At 38.7% G+C, this 15,412-nt stretch overlaps 1 protein-coding gene across 1 annotated transcript in view; it reads left to right on the forward strand.

Annotated features, from left to right (window-relative positions):
• CDH12 (cadherin 12) overlaps window positions 1-15,412 on the forward strand; it is a 701,357-nt gene that overhangs the window by 400,305 nt on the left and 285,640 nt on the right. The gene's annotated exons all lie outside the window — the stretch shown is intronic.

Consider the following 15,412-nt stretch of genomic DNA (forward strand, 5'->3'; position numbering starts at 1 on the left):
AGAATTGCAGTTTTTATTCTATTTGAGTGTGTTACTTAAAAAAAAAATGAACTGCCTTTCCTGTTCTATTAATGGAATAGTCAAGGCAAAGCATTATTTTCATCAGTGCCCCCCCCCCCCCTCCAGTCCACACAAGATACAAAACAACTGCAAAGTATTCTCTGTGCCCCTGTCCCTGCCCTCTCCCCTCCACCATCACACTCAGGATTACATCTTCATAGACCTTATCTCCCTTCAGTAATAACCAACATGTAAAGTTACCCAAAATCCATGACTTACTCATATTGAGATGGAAGATGCAAATCAGCATTTTGTATTGGAAACTCGTGCTTCTAACCTTTCTATTCTGTGAGTTCTATTCATATAGCCATTACGCTGTGGGGTAAGGGGTGTCTGTGTGTGCATGGTCTCAGTATTCAGATATCTTTGTCTGTTCTGACTGCTGAATAAAGAAGAAAAGTAGGTTTGTCATACTTACCATTTCTTTTCATTCATCACATTCTGTATGTCTAGAAGAAATCAGGGATCCATTAAAAGATATAGTCAGTAATACATAAGATGGCAACTCACATTATCATCATTCTTATAATTTGGGCTCATCAAATAATGAAAATCTAATTTGCATGTATTTTCATGGGTAAACTGCTCAAATTAGGTTCACCACTATTTGTGAGGTCATACTATTTATTTGCAAATCTTCATTTGACCACAGGAGTTCAATGTTTGTGAAACCAATAAGTTTCATGGATTTGTACTGGAAATGTTATTTGGCATTCTCCCGATGAAAAATTAGGGAACAATATATCATTCACTCAATCACACATCATGAATAGTCAAAATGAACACCTTTATGAAAATCCCGTACTCTGAAAAGCAGTGATCTGAACTAAGTGACAAATATTTATGGCTAATGCATACATTCAAAGAAATTAGGAATGGAATAATTTATGAACCAAAAGAAGCCCCAAATTTGTCTGTTTTGATTCAATAAATATAATCAAACCTGAATCTCTAACACTAACAGAAGATGTGTGTCTATTCTATATACATCCACGGAAATTTTACTCCTTAGTTTCTGAAATGTTATCACTAGGTTTCTGACATGAGGCCATATTCTGTAACCGAATGAGGCAGTGCTGCACCCAGTACTAAGTGTTTGTAGGGTTGGGTGTTATTTTATTAGAGGTTAGGGAGTAATTTATTAAGAAAACAAAACAAAACATTATTTTCATATCACTCCTGATCTAGCAAAGAAAAAAAGTGTGTGAATAGTACCAACTAAATCAACAGGATTACTCATGTGATTAAAGTTAAACGCATGCTTGGACTTTTCGGGATTGAGATCATAAGGAATATTACATTGTGTATTCTAGTTTGCCTGAAGATAAGTAATGTTTTTCTCTTGTTGTTCTGACATTGTATTTGCATTTTGAACCACAAAATTATTTTCTAAAAGTCTTGAATTAGACTCGGGGTTAATTTGTGCAGTCGTTCTGTGAATGTGTTGAATCAGAACAATGCTGATTTGGGTCCTGGTCTCTCTTTCCCAAAGATGTGCCAGAGTGTATTCATTTGGCACTTTTAACAATTAAAAATATAAGAAAAAATCCAGATGTGATGGTCAAAGAAGCACATGGGACAGAATAAATGATAGAACACACGATCATAGGGCCAAATACAGAGAGAGGACTTGAGTGGGCAGATGTCCCACAGACATATGGAGCTGCACCACTTACATCAGTGATTAATTTGGCCCTATGATCGTGTGTTGATATTAAAATAAAAAGAAGTGGGTGGGGGGGAAGGAAATTCAGAAAGAAAAGGAACAAGAAATAGAAGAGACAAAGATTAAAGAAGACAAGAAGATAATTGAGGAAGAAGAGATAGAGAAACGGAGGTTAAAACATTCTAAGATTTATGATATTATTATCTATTTATTTATTATTATCATCCTCAGAAAAATCAGATCCCATGACACAGATAATGTTGCACACTTTTGGGGAAATTTTGAGAACATCAATATTGGCTATTGGAATGATTTCTGAACCCTTTACTTCGAGTTGTACTTTGCTCTACAGGTAGTCCCACTGAAATCTGTGTAAGTGGTCCACAAAATAGTTGAACAATCAATTATTTTAATATGGCTACTGGTGGAGCAAGGTACTAATTCACACGAATAAGGGTGGCAGATTTGTACTCTACATGAACAGATCATATTCTACCTGCTGTCCAGAGGACATTTGCATTACATGGCAAATTTTGAGATTTCAAAATGTATCATCATTCTGCACTGGAATGAAAACAAAACCTTTCAAACATTTTTTATGAAAATTTGGATTGAAACCTGAGCTTTTTGAGATGAAGCATGTGCCCTGCTGGTTAGGGCCCTGGAGAAACAGAGTTTCAAGTGTCTGAATCAGAGAATAGAGTTTTCCACCCTGTATCACTCTGAACCAGACAGCAAGTATTTGAACCTTCGTCTCCCATGTCCCAGGCAAGCGCTTAACCACTGCAAATTTTCTGAGTGGCTCAGTTTACACTATCATACAATAACATAACCCCATCTAGCCAAAATGTATTGAGGTGCTCAAAATCATCTAATTAAATTGGGGGTTGTCTAGTAGAGTAGCAACTGATTTTTGAGGCAATCAGTTAGGGAGCAGAGGGAGCACGCTGTGATCTGAATTAAAGGGAAATTTATAGTGTGAATCAAAAATATCTAAGTGGGATAGCTGTAACTTTAAATGTTTATTATTTGGGGTCCTGCCTCTGGAAAGCTGTTTTGTAGGCCTTTAGTTTCACACAGCCTGACCTGAGATCTTATCCAAATCCCAATGACTTTAGAGGGAAAGGATTTGGGTACAAAAGTCCTAGTCACTCAGAACAAATTGTCTTCCTAGGAAATTAGAGTAGAACTGCAGAGTTATGAACACCATAGTTATGTAGTGACCGGTCAAACACACACCTCATTTGGAACTGGAGTATGCAATGAGGCAGCAGCAGAGGAAAAAAAAAAAGATGTGTTAAATGTAAACTACTAAAAAATGAAGGGAAAGATAAAAAAAAAAAATTAAAAAAAAAATGCTGCTTTTAACCATCTTAATTTAAATGAAACAGACAGAAACAGTTTCCGTACCTTGTCAATTTTTTTTTTATGTTGTAAAGTTCCAAAAGTGTATTAAGCCAATGTTCAGTTATAAATTTTTGAAAGAACAACCATAACATTTTGTTCAGTTAAAAACATTTCAGAGTTACGAACAACCTCCGTTCCCAAAATGTTCGTAACTCTGAGGTTCTACTGTATGTGGTTTTTGTGTTCAGTTTCCAGAAAATGACGCCCAACATCACATGCAATGCGAAATAAATTAGAAGGAGATTTCCAACTTCCTGACCTAAGTTTTGTGCTTAGGATGTATTTTAAGATTCTGCTAGTACCTAAGAACACATAACATTTTGTTTTCAAATGCTGTATAAGTGTGCTCTTTTAAGTATATGTTTAATATGTCAGTTCAATTTTTGTGATTAGTTCAGGCTTTGGAATACTGAGCAACTTCATAATACACAGTAGCGCTGGCACTGCCTTCCCTTCAGTGATAAATTAAACTCCTCACTGGAGACTCAGAATTATTTGGTAAAACATCATCATAATTGTCCCATTCATCTTCATTTTTTTCTAGTTACATGCATCTTTTTCTTCGTTCCTTTCCTTCACTCCTCCCTTTGTGGTCTCAGACAAATTACTTAACCTCTCTGCTAAAGCTTTCCCATCTGTAAAATGGGAATAATAATAGGGGTTGTGAAGATTAATTAGTGAGTTAGTATTTGTAAAGCACTTTACAGTTGAAAAGCACTAAATAAAGGGTAAGAAGCGTAATTAGTGTTCTACAAAATGTCCTCTAAAATAGGAGGGGAAAGTAAGTGATAGTGGAATTTCTACTGATACAGACTGATTAGGGCCAGTGAAAGTTGTGATTTCATAGACTGTATGGAAATTGTGAAATTAGCCCAATAATTCAGTTTTTCCAACAGCAGGGTGTCAGAAGCAGGCATCCGCGCACACTGATGCTCAGAGTGGCTTGTAGCACACAGCAGCAGTTCATGAGGGTATCTGGTCAGTTTTATGCAAGGAACAGTAGCCAGCACTTGGAACAAGAGCGGCCATGGCATCTGCAGGCATCCAGACATGCCAGTCTCATGCATGGTGCAGCTCATAGTGCATGTTCCAAGAAGCAGCAGCAGTGCTGGTTACCGTGTCTCATATAAAACCAGCTGCAAAGTCCACTCCCTTTCCGAACTGCAGTGAAGTGACTTGCTCAAGGCCATCCAGTAGGAAACAGAACCCCCAGGTCTCTTGAGTCTCAGTGCAGCCACTAGGCCACACTACCAGTACTTATATAGTCTGGGAGGAGTTGTTTATTCAGGATAATATATACATTACAGTTTATATTCCTGACCTGTAATTTTTAATATAATATGAATCTTGTCCTTAGAAGATTTCATTTCATACCACCCAGTACCTACAAAGCAAAGAGAGAGAAAAAATGTGACCCAGTGAAGGGGGAAACCAGGCCAATAAATTCTACAATGTAGCTTTGAGTAAAAGTATTTGCTTTTAATCCGATCCCCTATAAGTATATGTATATTAACTGTAGTGCTTCATTCCGAATGCAAAACGAACTGAGAGATACTGGGAATAAGTATTTTAAAGTAATATTCTATAATCTATGCATTGTATTCTGATTATGCTTTACACCCCTCAACTCCAATTGAAGGTAATTTTCCTAGTGCTATAATTAAACTATCTTTCATTCTTCAGTGGCCAGGAGAAGGGGAAAGAAAGGCTAATGGCCCAATTTGGATATGATTATATAATGATAATGCCTGTTCAGAAGAAGATATAATTTTTAACCTGGAGATTATTTTAAACATATTGTAAATGATTCATTTGTCTTCTGCAGCTGGAGCATTGCATAAGGCATAACCAAATTGTGGTATTTATCTACCCACCCTGGCGGTAGGTTGGGTGAAACCATGCCACCCCGTAGGGAGATCGGGGAGAGATTGTGCCTCACGGAAACACATTCCCAGCATGAAGAGGGACTGCATGCCCTGCACCATATTTTAGGGTCATGCAACCTGTTCCACAGGCCACTGTGGATGGAGATTGAAGTAACCTCCTACATACTCTGCCAGCCTCTTCTGTGTACACTCCTCAAGGGCACACTGAGGGAGGGTAGTCTCTGCAATCTCTTGTGGAAGGGACTACCTCTGTGTTAGGGTCTTCAGAGCATAAGAACAGCCATACTGGGTCAGACCAATGAGTCATCTAATTCAGTATCCTGTCTGCTGATAGTGGCTATATACTTCAGAGGGAATGAACAGAACAGTGCAATTATTGAGTGATCCACCCCCTCCCTTCTAGTTCTACCTTCTGGCAGTTGAAGGTTTAGGGATACTCGAAGCATGGGGTTGAATCCCTGATCATCTTGGCTTATAATCATTGATGGACCTATCCTCCATGAATTTATCTAATTCTTTTTTGAACCCAGATATATTTGTAGCCTTCACAACATCCCCTGGCAATGAGTTCCACATGTTGACTGTGCATTGTATGAAAAAATACTTCCTCATGTTTATTTTAAACCTCCTGTCTATAATTAAGGGCCTTGGATGGGCTGCACAAGGGAAGGGAGTTCATTGCCCACTCCCTGCTTCCCTTAGCTTGCACCCAGGGAATGACCTATCACAATGTGGCCCTAGATGTTTTCTGAACTTTTAGTCATTTTGATTCATAAATGTATAGGTTCTCCTGGAAACCAAGCTGGGGAGACGAGAAATTGGAAAAAGATTTTTCTACCTTCCTACCCTTAGTCTAATGACTAGATGATTGCAAATGCTCGGGCATCTGGGTTTGGGGTGGAATTTACTTCTGTTCAAGATTACTTGGTGACTCCAGTATAGATCCTTCTTTCAGTGCACGGAAGCAGTAGCATGATGACAGCAGGCATTCAGTTACAGGAATAGTTGGGAATTTGTTCAGGAGGACCAGACAACCTAATCATGGGAGCATAAACAGCTACTTAGTGGGGTGCTACTAGAAGATGCTGTTTGAAACAGGACAGGCTGAAAAGGATTAACGTGGGAAGTGAAGATAAGCAATATGTACAAAAATAAAGCTACATTGACTCAGGCATCACTGAACAGTTGCTGTCTCTGTCTAGTTACCTAGATTGATAACTCCATGGTTCCTTGGCATCAGGGGATACCACAGGGACAGTAAAATCCAAGATGAGTCCGACAGCCTATTAAATTCTTGGAGGCGGTGTAACCATTGTAGAAGTAATGGCTTGAATGAGGGCCCAGAGAGGCCACCACATTGCAGTCCTTGGGATTGTGTCTTCTGAAAGGCTCTGAAAATTCTGCTCTATTCAGCTCACTGGAAGGAGATCTCTGCTTTATCTCCTGTTCCAGCATCACCCTGGAATGTTACGATGTGAGTATTCTGACAGCTGGAAGTGAGCTAGATACTGGCCAGTCTCTTTAAAGCTTTAAGAGGGTGTGTGGAAGCTAAGGGACAACTCAGCTTGTGGCCAATGTTCCCATCAACCCATCACTTCATCTGCCTTGTTGCCTGTATTTCAAAACAAAATAATGCAATTGGGTATACTGTCACCTAGCCTTGCCTCTGTTTATTTGTTATACAGAAGTAAGCTTCTCTTTCTAGCTGGAGAGCTATTGTCTGCTCTCAGGATAGGTCTACTCTAGAAGTGCTACATCAGTGCATCTGCACTGATGCAGAGTGCTCTCCTGTCGGCATAATTACTCAACTTCCACCTCGTGAAGGTGAGGTTGGAGGAAGAGCATCTCCTGCTGACATAGTGTCAGTGTGGACAGTGCTTAGGTAGCTATAACTTGAGTCACTTGTGTCTTTTTCACACCCCTGAGTGACGTAAGTTAGACCAACTTAAGCGCTAGTGTAGATCTGCCCTCAGAGAGAAAACAATTTTAATAGATTGAATGGGGAGAAGGAGATACAGGGTCATAGAGCTTCCCACTCAGGCTAACAGAGAAAAATCTGACCCATTTCTGCCAACTGTCCAAAGTTATCCCAGTCCCTGTTGTATGGGTCCTACTGAAGAGGAGCTGAGGGAATGCTACAGAGGAGCCAAGGGATTTGACCATGCCTCTTACCAAACTTCCTCAATTTATACAGGGAGAAAAAGTACAGCACAGCTCTCCTCTCCCCTGGCTCTCCTCCACACAGCTTCCACCCAAGACAGAGAGAGACCCAGGGGAAGAAGGGAATTTGGAAAGTGAGGTAGGATGAGGAAAGAATCCTTGGAGCAGAAGACTAAAGGACGTTTATGCGGGCAGGGGAAATTGCAAGAAGAGAGAATAGTGGAGAAAAAGGGGATGAGGAGAAATTAGGACAGAAAGCAGGTTAGAGAGGTAAAGAAGATGGGAAAAAAATACCAGGAGAATAAAAAATGTCTTGAAAAAAGAGAAAGCAGAGAGCTTTAGAGGAAAACATAAATAAATGATGAAAGATTATATAAAATGAGTTTGAGGGAAGAAAAGACTACTTACGATAGAAAAGAAAATTATTGAGGGTTGGAAATAAAAAAAGGTTGGAAGGATGAAAAATACCGAGAGATACAGAGCACCACTGTGTAATATTTATTTGTTAGGAAGTTTCCTTTTCTTGATGTTTTGAATCTTTTCTCCAGTAGTAGTTTGGTTCTTTGCACTAACCAAACAATTGCTGAAATATTCCTGCCCTTTAGTCAGGGGGGACGTTCTCTCCCCGCCCAAAATGTGAACCTTTTTGCATGCTATAGAACACTGTACATTTTCCTCTGACTCTGTTTATGACTCTGAAAATGTGGCCCTTAAAATGTGTTTTTGATTTAATGTATTGTTCTCAGGAAGTAACAGAGTTGGCTTTATCTATAAAAATGCCTAGGAGAATCCTCAGAGTAAATTGCCACTTAGACTTTGCATTCATGTAAGGGAGAAAGAATTCCCCTTACATGGGTTACCTGGACCATGAAGCCTGTGGCTTAATGTCAGTAGGTGGTGTGGTCCTGCTTCTTTCTCCAGACACTGAAGCAAGTGGGTGAGGAGATGCGGGGAATGGACAGAGCCTTAACTGGGAGATGGTCATAGATTACTGTACCCTCTACCCAGACAAGCCAGAAGGAATTATGTAATAGAGTGGCATCTTGGAGTCTCTCTGCCTCCACTGTTCAGTGGCATGAGGCCTCTGGGGACAGTGGTGCATCTTACATACCACTGCTTGTTTAGGGTTGGGACTAGCCCCTAGCAAACAGGAAACCAGAGTAATAATTCCATTTTACTATTTGGGTCCCAAACCATTACAGCTGTACAGTTCAGTTGGCGTCAATGGAAATGCATGGGAATAAGTGAAGGCAGAAATTCTCCTCTTCCCCCACCCACCACCACTCTTTGTAAGACATAAAATTCCACCAGTCCTGTAGAGGATGTATTCCTATGGCTAACACTGATTTCATCTATACAAAATTTTCTCTCCTTAAAAGAGAGGATAGTATGTTTCACAAAAGCTGCCTTCTATAATATTCTGCTATAAATAATACTAAAGGCATATAGCATAATCGAATAACTGTCCATTGTTCTCATTGGTTTTGCCACTACCTGCCATTTTATTGATGGTTTGAACCAGAAGTGTAAAAATCTTTTAGGATACACAGTGGATGAATCTCCCATAACAAAAATAAAATTGAACATAAGGCTGTAGCAACCCATTTCAGTTTGAAAATGAGAAAGTGTTGTTAAACCAGGAAGGGTTTTATCCCTAGCTCATTAGGAAGACCTTTATTTTTATTTTTGTTCACCTTTGTATCCATATCAATTGCTGATTGTCCAATCCGTCTATGTCTGATTTGGAGAAATAAGAATGTTGGTAATTACCACCACCTCCCTGCCCCATACACAGAATATTTGCTGCCTTTAGGTTCTCAGCACGCCTTCCCAGTTTCAGTTGGCCCAAATGTTTCCTACATCCATCAACCCTGGGCTTAAGGTAGATTTTGCCTCCTGGTTTTCTGCCAAAGAAATACAATAAAAGCAATGTTAAAACATTAATAATTAAATAATCCCCTTCCCACCCACCCACAGTATTTTCTACCCTTAACACACTGGTGGTTTTTTGCTTTTTCTTTCTCCATTTTGGTGTCTCACTTTCATCTTCATCGTTTGCTCTTTCTTCATGTCTGACTTTTTGCTTTCTCCTTCATATTTTTTTCTGTTCTTATCTCTTCTCCTTCCATCTTTTTCTCTTCACAACCTCCCAATATTTTTTCCTCTCAGTCTTTTTTCCTCCATCCTTTCCTGATTCCTTCTTTGTCTCCTTTCTTTCTCTTAGTAGGTCCTCCTCTCTCCATATCCTCTCCTTGTTTCCCCTGACCTCCATTCTCTCCATCCCTCTTCTTTTCCCCCACTCTTCATTCCTTACATGCCTCCCTGTTTCTCTGGAGTCTCTTCTCATTGACTGTGCTTCAAAACCTGATTGAGCCTGGAGCACCGAATATTCAGCCATCATTGGCCTTCCCACATCAGCGTCACTTTAAGATTTATCCTACCCTGAGGTTTCATGCTTCAGCATCTGCAAAATGCTTTCTTCATGAAGCTCCTGGGCCTTTTCTGAAACCCCTGGGATGTCTTCTCTCTCTGGAGATCTCCAACATTGTGGGCTAACCCCCAGGGAATTTAAGATAGGATATCAGTATTGAAGTGGTTCAGTATACCATGCCGTTTAGCAATTGTGTGCCAGCTCAATTCAAGTCCTGCATTGCATAAAATAAAATAATTTGAGATGTCTTGGAGCAATTGTTTGTACTACTACCATTATATTTAGAAGCCTGGCCTAGGTAAAGAAGGATATTAGTGAGGATTGTTCTTGGACTGTGTTCAGGAACACTAGGCAAATAAGGACACGTTTGTTATGGAGTTAACTGGATTATATAGCTATCAGCTGAGAAAAGTGGATGAGTCAAGTAGTTTCAACTGAGTGTGGCTACAATCCAGATGCTCCATCCCAACTAGGTAACATCTTTAACTTAACCTCAACGGCTTGTTGGACAAGGAGATGAATTAAAGTGCTGAATGTTCATGCTGACAGTGCTGTTAGATACAAATAACTTCCCATGGTGGCTGTACATCATGAAGCTCGGGCAGTTTGAAAAAGAGACTGTAAAATAGGTTACATCAAACACTAGAAATCTTTTTAAGAGCTTAGGGGGTGCTGATATATGGAGTCCAGCAGAATATATGGTACTATCTCATAAGAAGTTACACAATCCTAGGGCCAGATCCTCATCTAGAATAAAATGGGTAGCTCCACTGATGTCAATGTAGCAATGCAGATTTATGCCCTAAAGGGCTTAATCCTGTACTATTGACTTTTGCAGTTCATGTTAATCTGAGTAGGATTAGATTTTTGGCTCCCAGAATCCAAGAGACCTGTAAGAGGAGTTCTCAGGTTCTGAGGACAGTTTAGTCAGCTTGGCTGCTTCCAATTCTCATAGAGAAGTTTGGCTGCTGAATTCCCCAAGAATATGAAGATTGTTTGCTTTCAGTAGTGCTTGGGCAGTTTATTGGGAAATATTTTCAACAATGTCAATAAGTTTATTATTGTTATGTTTTACACTGGGAAGGTGAAAGTCGGAGGGTTTTGTTTTTTTTCTTTCCATTTCACCTATTAAACCCAGAAGTTACATATATTTTGCCACTTTAGCATGGTGTGGCAGGTTGCAGGTCCAAGTGAACAAGATGTTAATCCAAGTTTACCTTTACCCTCTCCTCTCACTGGGCAAAAGAATTGCCGTTTGGAAGATAAAATGCAAAGAATGCTTTTGAGATGGTAGGGCTCCACATCCAGGGGTTACAGGACTGGCTTGAAGCACCAACTGGAGGATATATATATATATATATATATATTTTTTTTTTTTTTTTTTGTCTGATTAACACTAACCCTTGAGGAAAAGATTTTGTTGACGAAAACTGTTTTGTTTATTTTTGGTTTTACTTCAATCCTGGATCACTCCTTCAGGTGACAGTTGGTCACCACTCTTCTAACCAAGATGAACTAGGCATACCCCCTTTGGAGTCCATCTGTGTTGCTCCTTAAACATCTGAAAGGGATATCGTTGAGTGGCAGGAGGCCCTCAGCATCCTGTCAAGTGTTTAGCGTTCCCCCTCCATCATTCTCCACCACCCCTCATAGCTGTAGAAGAAAGAGACATTTGCAAATTGAAAATAGGTTTCCCAAATAGCAGTGCAGAACACTCCCACTGGGCCAGCCATCATTTCTGTAATTATTTTGACATCACATTTGCTCTTCCAATCCAAACAAACATCTGTCTTAAGGATATTCATCAAAATTTACCATTTATCTGATGAAATGTTGCAGCCCTAACAATCAAAGTAATTTTGAATGAGACATAAATACCTAATGGCCTATGACTGTGTGAGTTCTTTGACCTGAACATTGATATTGTGGGGCGCTTTGAAGCTTTACTATTAACAAGTATAGTAGCAGGCCAAGGCATTTTCCAAGATTATAATGATTGCTATTAAAAATCAACAGTCAGTTTATCTGAAATAAGAATTAGGGAATTACAATACTGAGCCAGACCAGTGGTCCATCCACTCTGGCATTCTTCCTCTGACAGTGGCTAATATCAGATGTTTTAGAGAAAAGTGGAAACAATCTTGTAATCAGGAGTATGGAATCACTTTCCCATCAGGGATTTTTCCCCCTAACTCCTGTCTGATAATAGTTGGCTTATGCCCATGAAGGTATATAAGCACGAAGGTTTATAACTTCACATAACACAAGAACCAAGGGTCACTTAATGAAGCAGGTTTAAAACAAATATAAGGAAGTATTTTTTCACACAATGCAGAGTGAACCTGTGGTAATTGTTACCATAGGATGTTCTGAAGGACAAAAGTATAACTGGGTTAAAAAAAGAATTAAATAAGTTCATGGAGGTTATGTCCACCAATGGCTATTAGCCAAGATGGTCAGCGATGTCCCTAAACCTCTGACTATCAGAAGCTGGGACTGGACAGCAGAGGATGATCACTCAATAATTGCCCTGCTCTGTTCATTCCCTCTGAAGCGTCTACTCTGCCCACTTCTGGAAGACAAGATAGTGGGCTAGATAGACCATTGGTCTGACCCAGTGTGACTGTTCTCATGTTATGTTCTTATATCCTTCCTACATTTTAATCTTAATGTAGCTGTAGATGTTCTCACTAATTCCTTTTAATGTGCATCATCTTTCATTTATCAGCAATGAATTTCATGTGCCATTTCACTGCCCTGTTGTCCAGCTGAACAATAAGTCCCAATGGAGTTTATCACAGTCTTCTTTCATTATGACTAACTTAAAATTTTTAGTCAGTTCAAATTTTCCCACTTCATCATTCACCCCTTTTCCAGAACAGTTAATTGCTATTCCAGGCCTAAACTTCCCAGATAATGATACTGACCTCCTTTATCCATAGAGTTATTTCCATATAATGTTCCCTCATAAGGCAGTCAGTGCCAATGAAGATGTTCTTTGAACTCATCTCTTTTTAGTGAGTTGATGCTTACAAAGATAACCCCAAAATGGAAATCCTGTTAGTTGGCTAGTGCCACAAACATTATCCAAGCAGGAAGCATCCAGGCAGGCACTTAGCAGGTGACTCTGGTCACCAAAGTTCACATATCTGAAACAATGTGACTGACCACCACAATCAGTGTAATTTCTGTCCATCATTCTAGTTTGTTTAATTGGTGTTATTAAATATACCATTAGAGTTTTGTGTAATAAGAAAAGGACAACACACTAATTGGCCTGATTCTCCTTATAATGGTTTTCCACCATAAACTTTCACTGATTCATAGATTTCCAAAGTCAGAAAAGATTGTTGTAATCATCTACTCTGACCACCTGTATAACACAAGCCACAGAACTTCCACAAAATAATTCCATCCGATCTTGATTTTAAAATTGCCAGTGCTGGAGAATCCACCAAGACAGACAGTAAATTGTTCCAATGGTTAATTACCTTCTCTGTTAAAAACATTTGCCTTATTTCCAGTCTGAATTTCTCTAGCTTCAACTTTCAGCCATTAGATCATGTTGTACTTTTGCTAAGTTGAAGAGCCCATTATTTAATATTTATTCCCCATACAGGTACTTATAGACTGTAATCAAGTCATCCCATAGCCATCTCTCTGTTAAGCTAAATAGATTGAGCTCTTTGAGTCTATCACTATAAGGCGTGTTGTCTAATTGTTTAATCATTTTTGTGGCTCTTCTCTGAACTGTATTAAATTTATCAACGTCCTTCTTCTGTGGACACTTGAACTGAACACAGTATTCCAGCAGCAGTTGCACCAGTGAAAATTAAAGCAGCAAAATAACCTGTCTACTCTAACTCAAGATCCCCATGTTTATGCATCCAAGAATTGCATTAACCCTTTTTGCCATAAGGGATTTAGGGACAATCCCAAATCTTTTTCAGAATCACTACTTCCCAAAATAGCATCCCCCCCCATCCTTTAGCTACAGCCTACAGTTATTGTTCCTAGTTGCATACATTTACATTTTGCTGTATTAAAAATTGTATTGTCCTGATTGTTCTGTCTGTGACCTGTCCTCTTCATTATTCCCCCAATTCCTTTGTCACCTGCAAATTAATCAATTATGATTTTATAGTCTCTTTCAGGTCATTGATAAAAAAGTTAAATAATGTAGGGGCCAGAAACTGATCCATGTTGGATTCCACTAAAAACACAACCATTCAGTAGTGATTACCCATTTACAATTATATCAGTTACACAGCTTTTAATCAATTTAATGTATGCCATATTAATTTTATATTGTTTTAGTTTTTTAGCTAAAATGTTGTGGAGTACTAAGCCAAATACCTTACAGAACTCTTAAGTATATTACAACAACAGTATTACCTTTATCAAACAAACTTGTAATTTCATCAAAAAAAGATATCAAATTAGTTTGACAGGATCTAATTTCCATAAACCCATGTTGATCGGTATTAATTATATTACCCTTCTTTAATTCTTTATTAATCTAGTCCTATGTCAGCCATTGCATTATCTTTCCCAGGATTGATGTGAGACTGACATGGCTATAATTACTCAGGTCATCCCATTTACCCTTTTAAAATATTGACACAGCATTAGCTTTCTTGGAACTTCCCCAGTGTTCAAGACATATTGAAAAAGAGCATTCATGGTTCAGTGAGCTCCTCAGCCAGCTCTTCTAAAATTCTTGGATGCAAGTTATTTGGATCTGCTGATTTTAAAAGTCTGACTTTAGTAGCTGCTCTTTAACATCCTCCTGTGATGCTAGTGGAATGACGAGTGTTATCACCATCATATGATATGACTGCATAATCTGTTTTTTTCCCCAAATGCAAAACATAAATATTTATTGACCACTTCTGTCTTTTCTGTATTATTACTGGTAATTCTACCATTTCCATCTAGTATTGGACCAATTCCATTGTTAGGATTCTTTTTGTTTCTAATATACTTTAAAAAGGTGGTGGGTTTTTTTTGTTTTTGTTTTTTGTTCTTTACTCTGCTGCCATAGATTTCTTTTTCTTTCCCTTAGTTTCCCCTATCAATTTTTTATCATTACCAGTTTCTGATTTATATTCATTTCTATCATCCTTCCTTTTCTTCCATATGTTATATATAGATATATATTTTGCACAACTGACCTCCCTTTCCCTCTAAACCAGGTTGTCTTAACCAATACCAACCAAAGTTTGTGGGCCTTTTTCCTGATTTATACAGCTGTAGGAAGCAAATCAAGCCCTTTAAATGTTTAGTTGCTTTATATTTTGTTTGCTGCTTATACTATTCTAGTGAAAGGAAATGTGCCTTTCTGCACTTTGCTTCTTTGAAGGGGCCCTTCTGTAATGAAAGGATAATTCAGCATTCTTAATCTGTTTTATTTAAACTGTCAAATATGATTATTTACTCTGTCTAGCCTGCTTTTTTTTTTTTAACATAGGCAGTTGCCATCTGGAGGCTAACACAAGCCCATCAAAATCATTTCATTTATGCTAGGCTGGAACTGAGCTCTGTTCTCGAGAGTCATAGGCAAGTGTATGAATCTACTTTATCTCTCAGCTTACAGAACATTGCATACAGTGTGCCTCGTAATACAAAACGGTTACATCAGTCTCTAATTACTCAGATGTACCTTATGTTGAATGCTGATGCACCTTGAGGAACAGCAAGCAAAAGCACATTTGTTTAAGTCCTTAGATGGTTAACATTGTGCATAACCTCCTCACAAATTACAGCCTCAGCTGCAGCACATCCATTAGTCTGGAAGAGAAA

This window comes from Emydura macquarii, unplaced genomic scaffold, assembly GCF_026122565.2.
Source record: "Emydura macquarii macquarii isolate MOO-44397 ecotype Brisbane River unplaced genomic scaffold, CSIRO-AGI_Emac_v2 contig_320, whole genome shotgun sequence".
In the NCBI taxonomy this organism is placed as follows: Eukaryota; Metazoa; Chordata; order Testudines; family Chelidae; genus Emydura; species Emydura macquarii.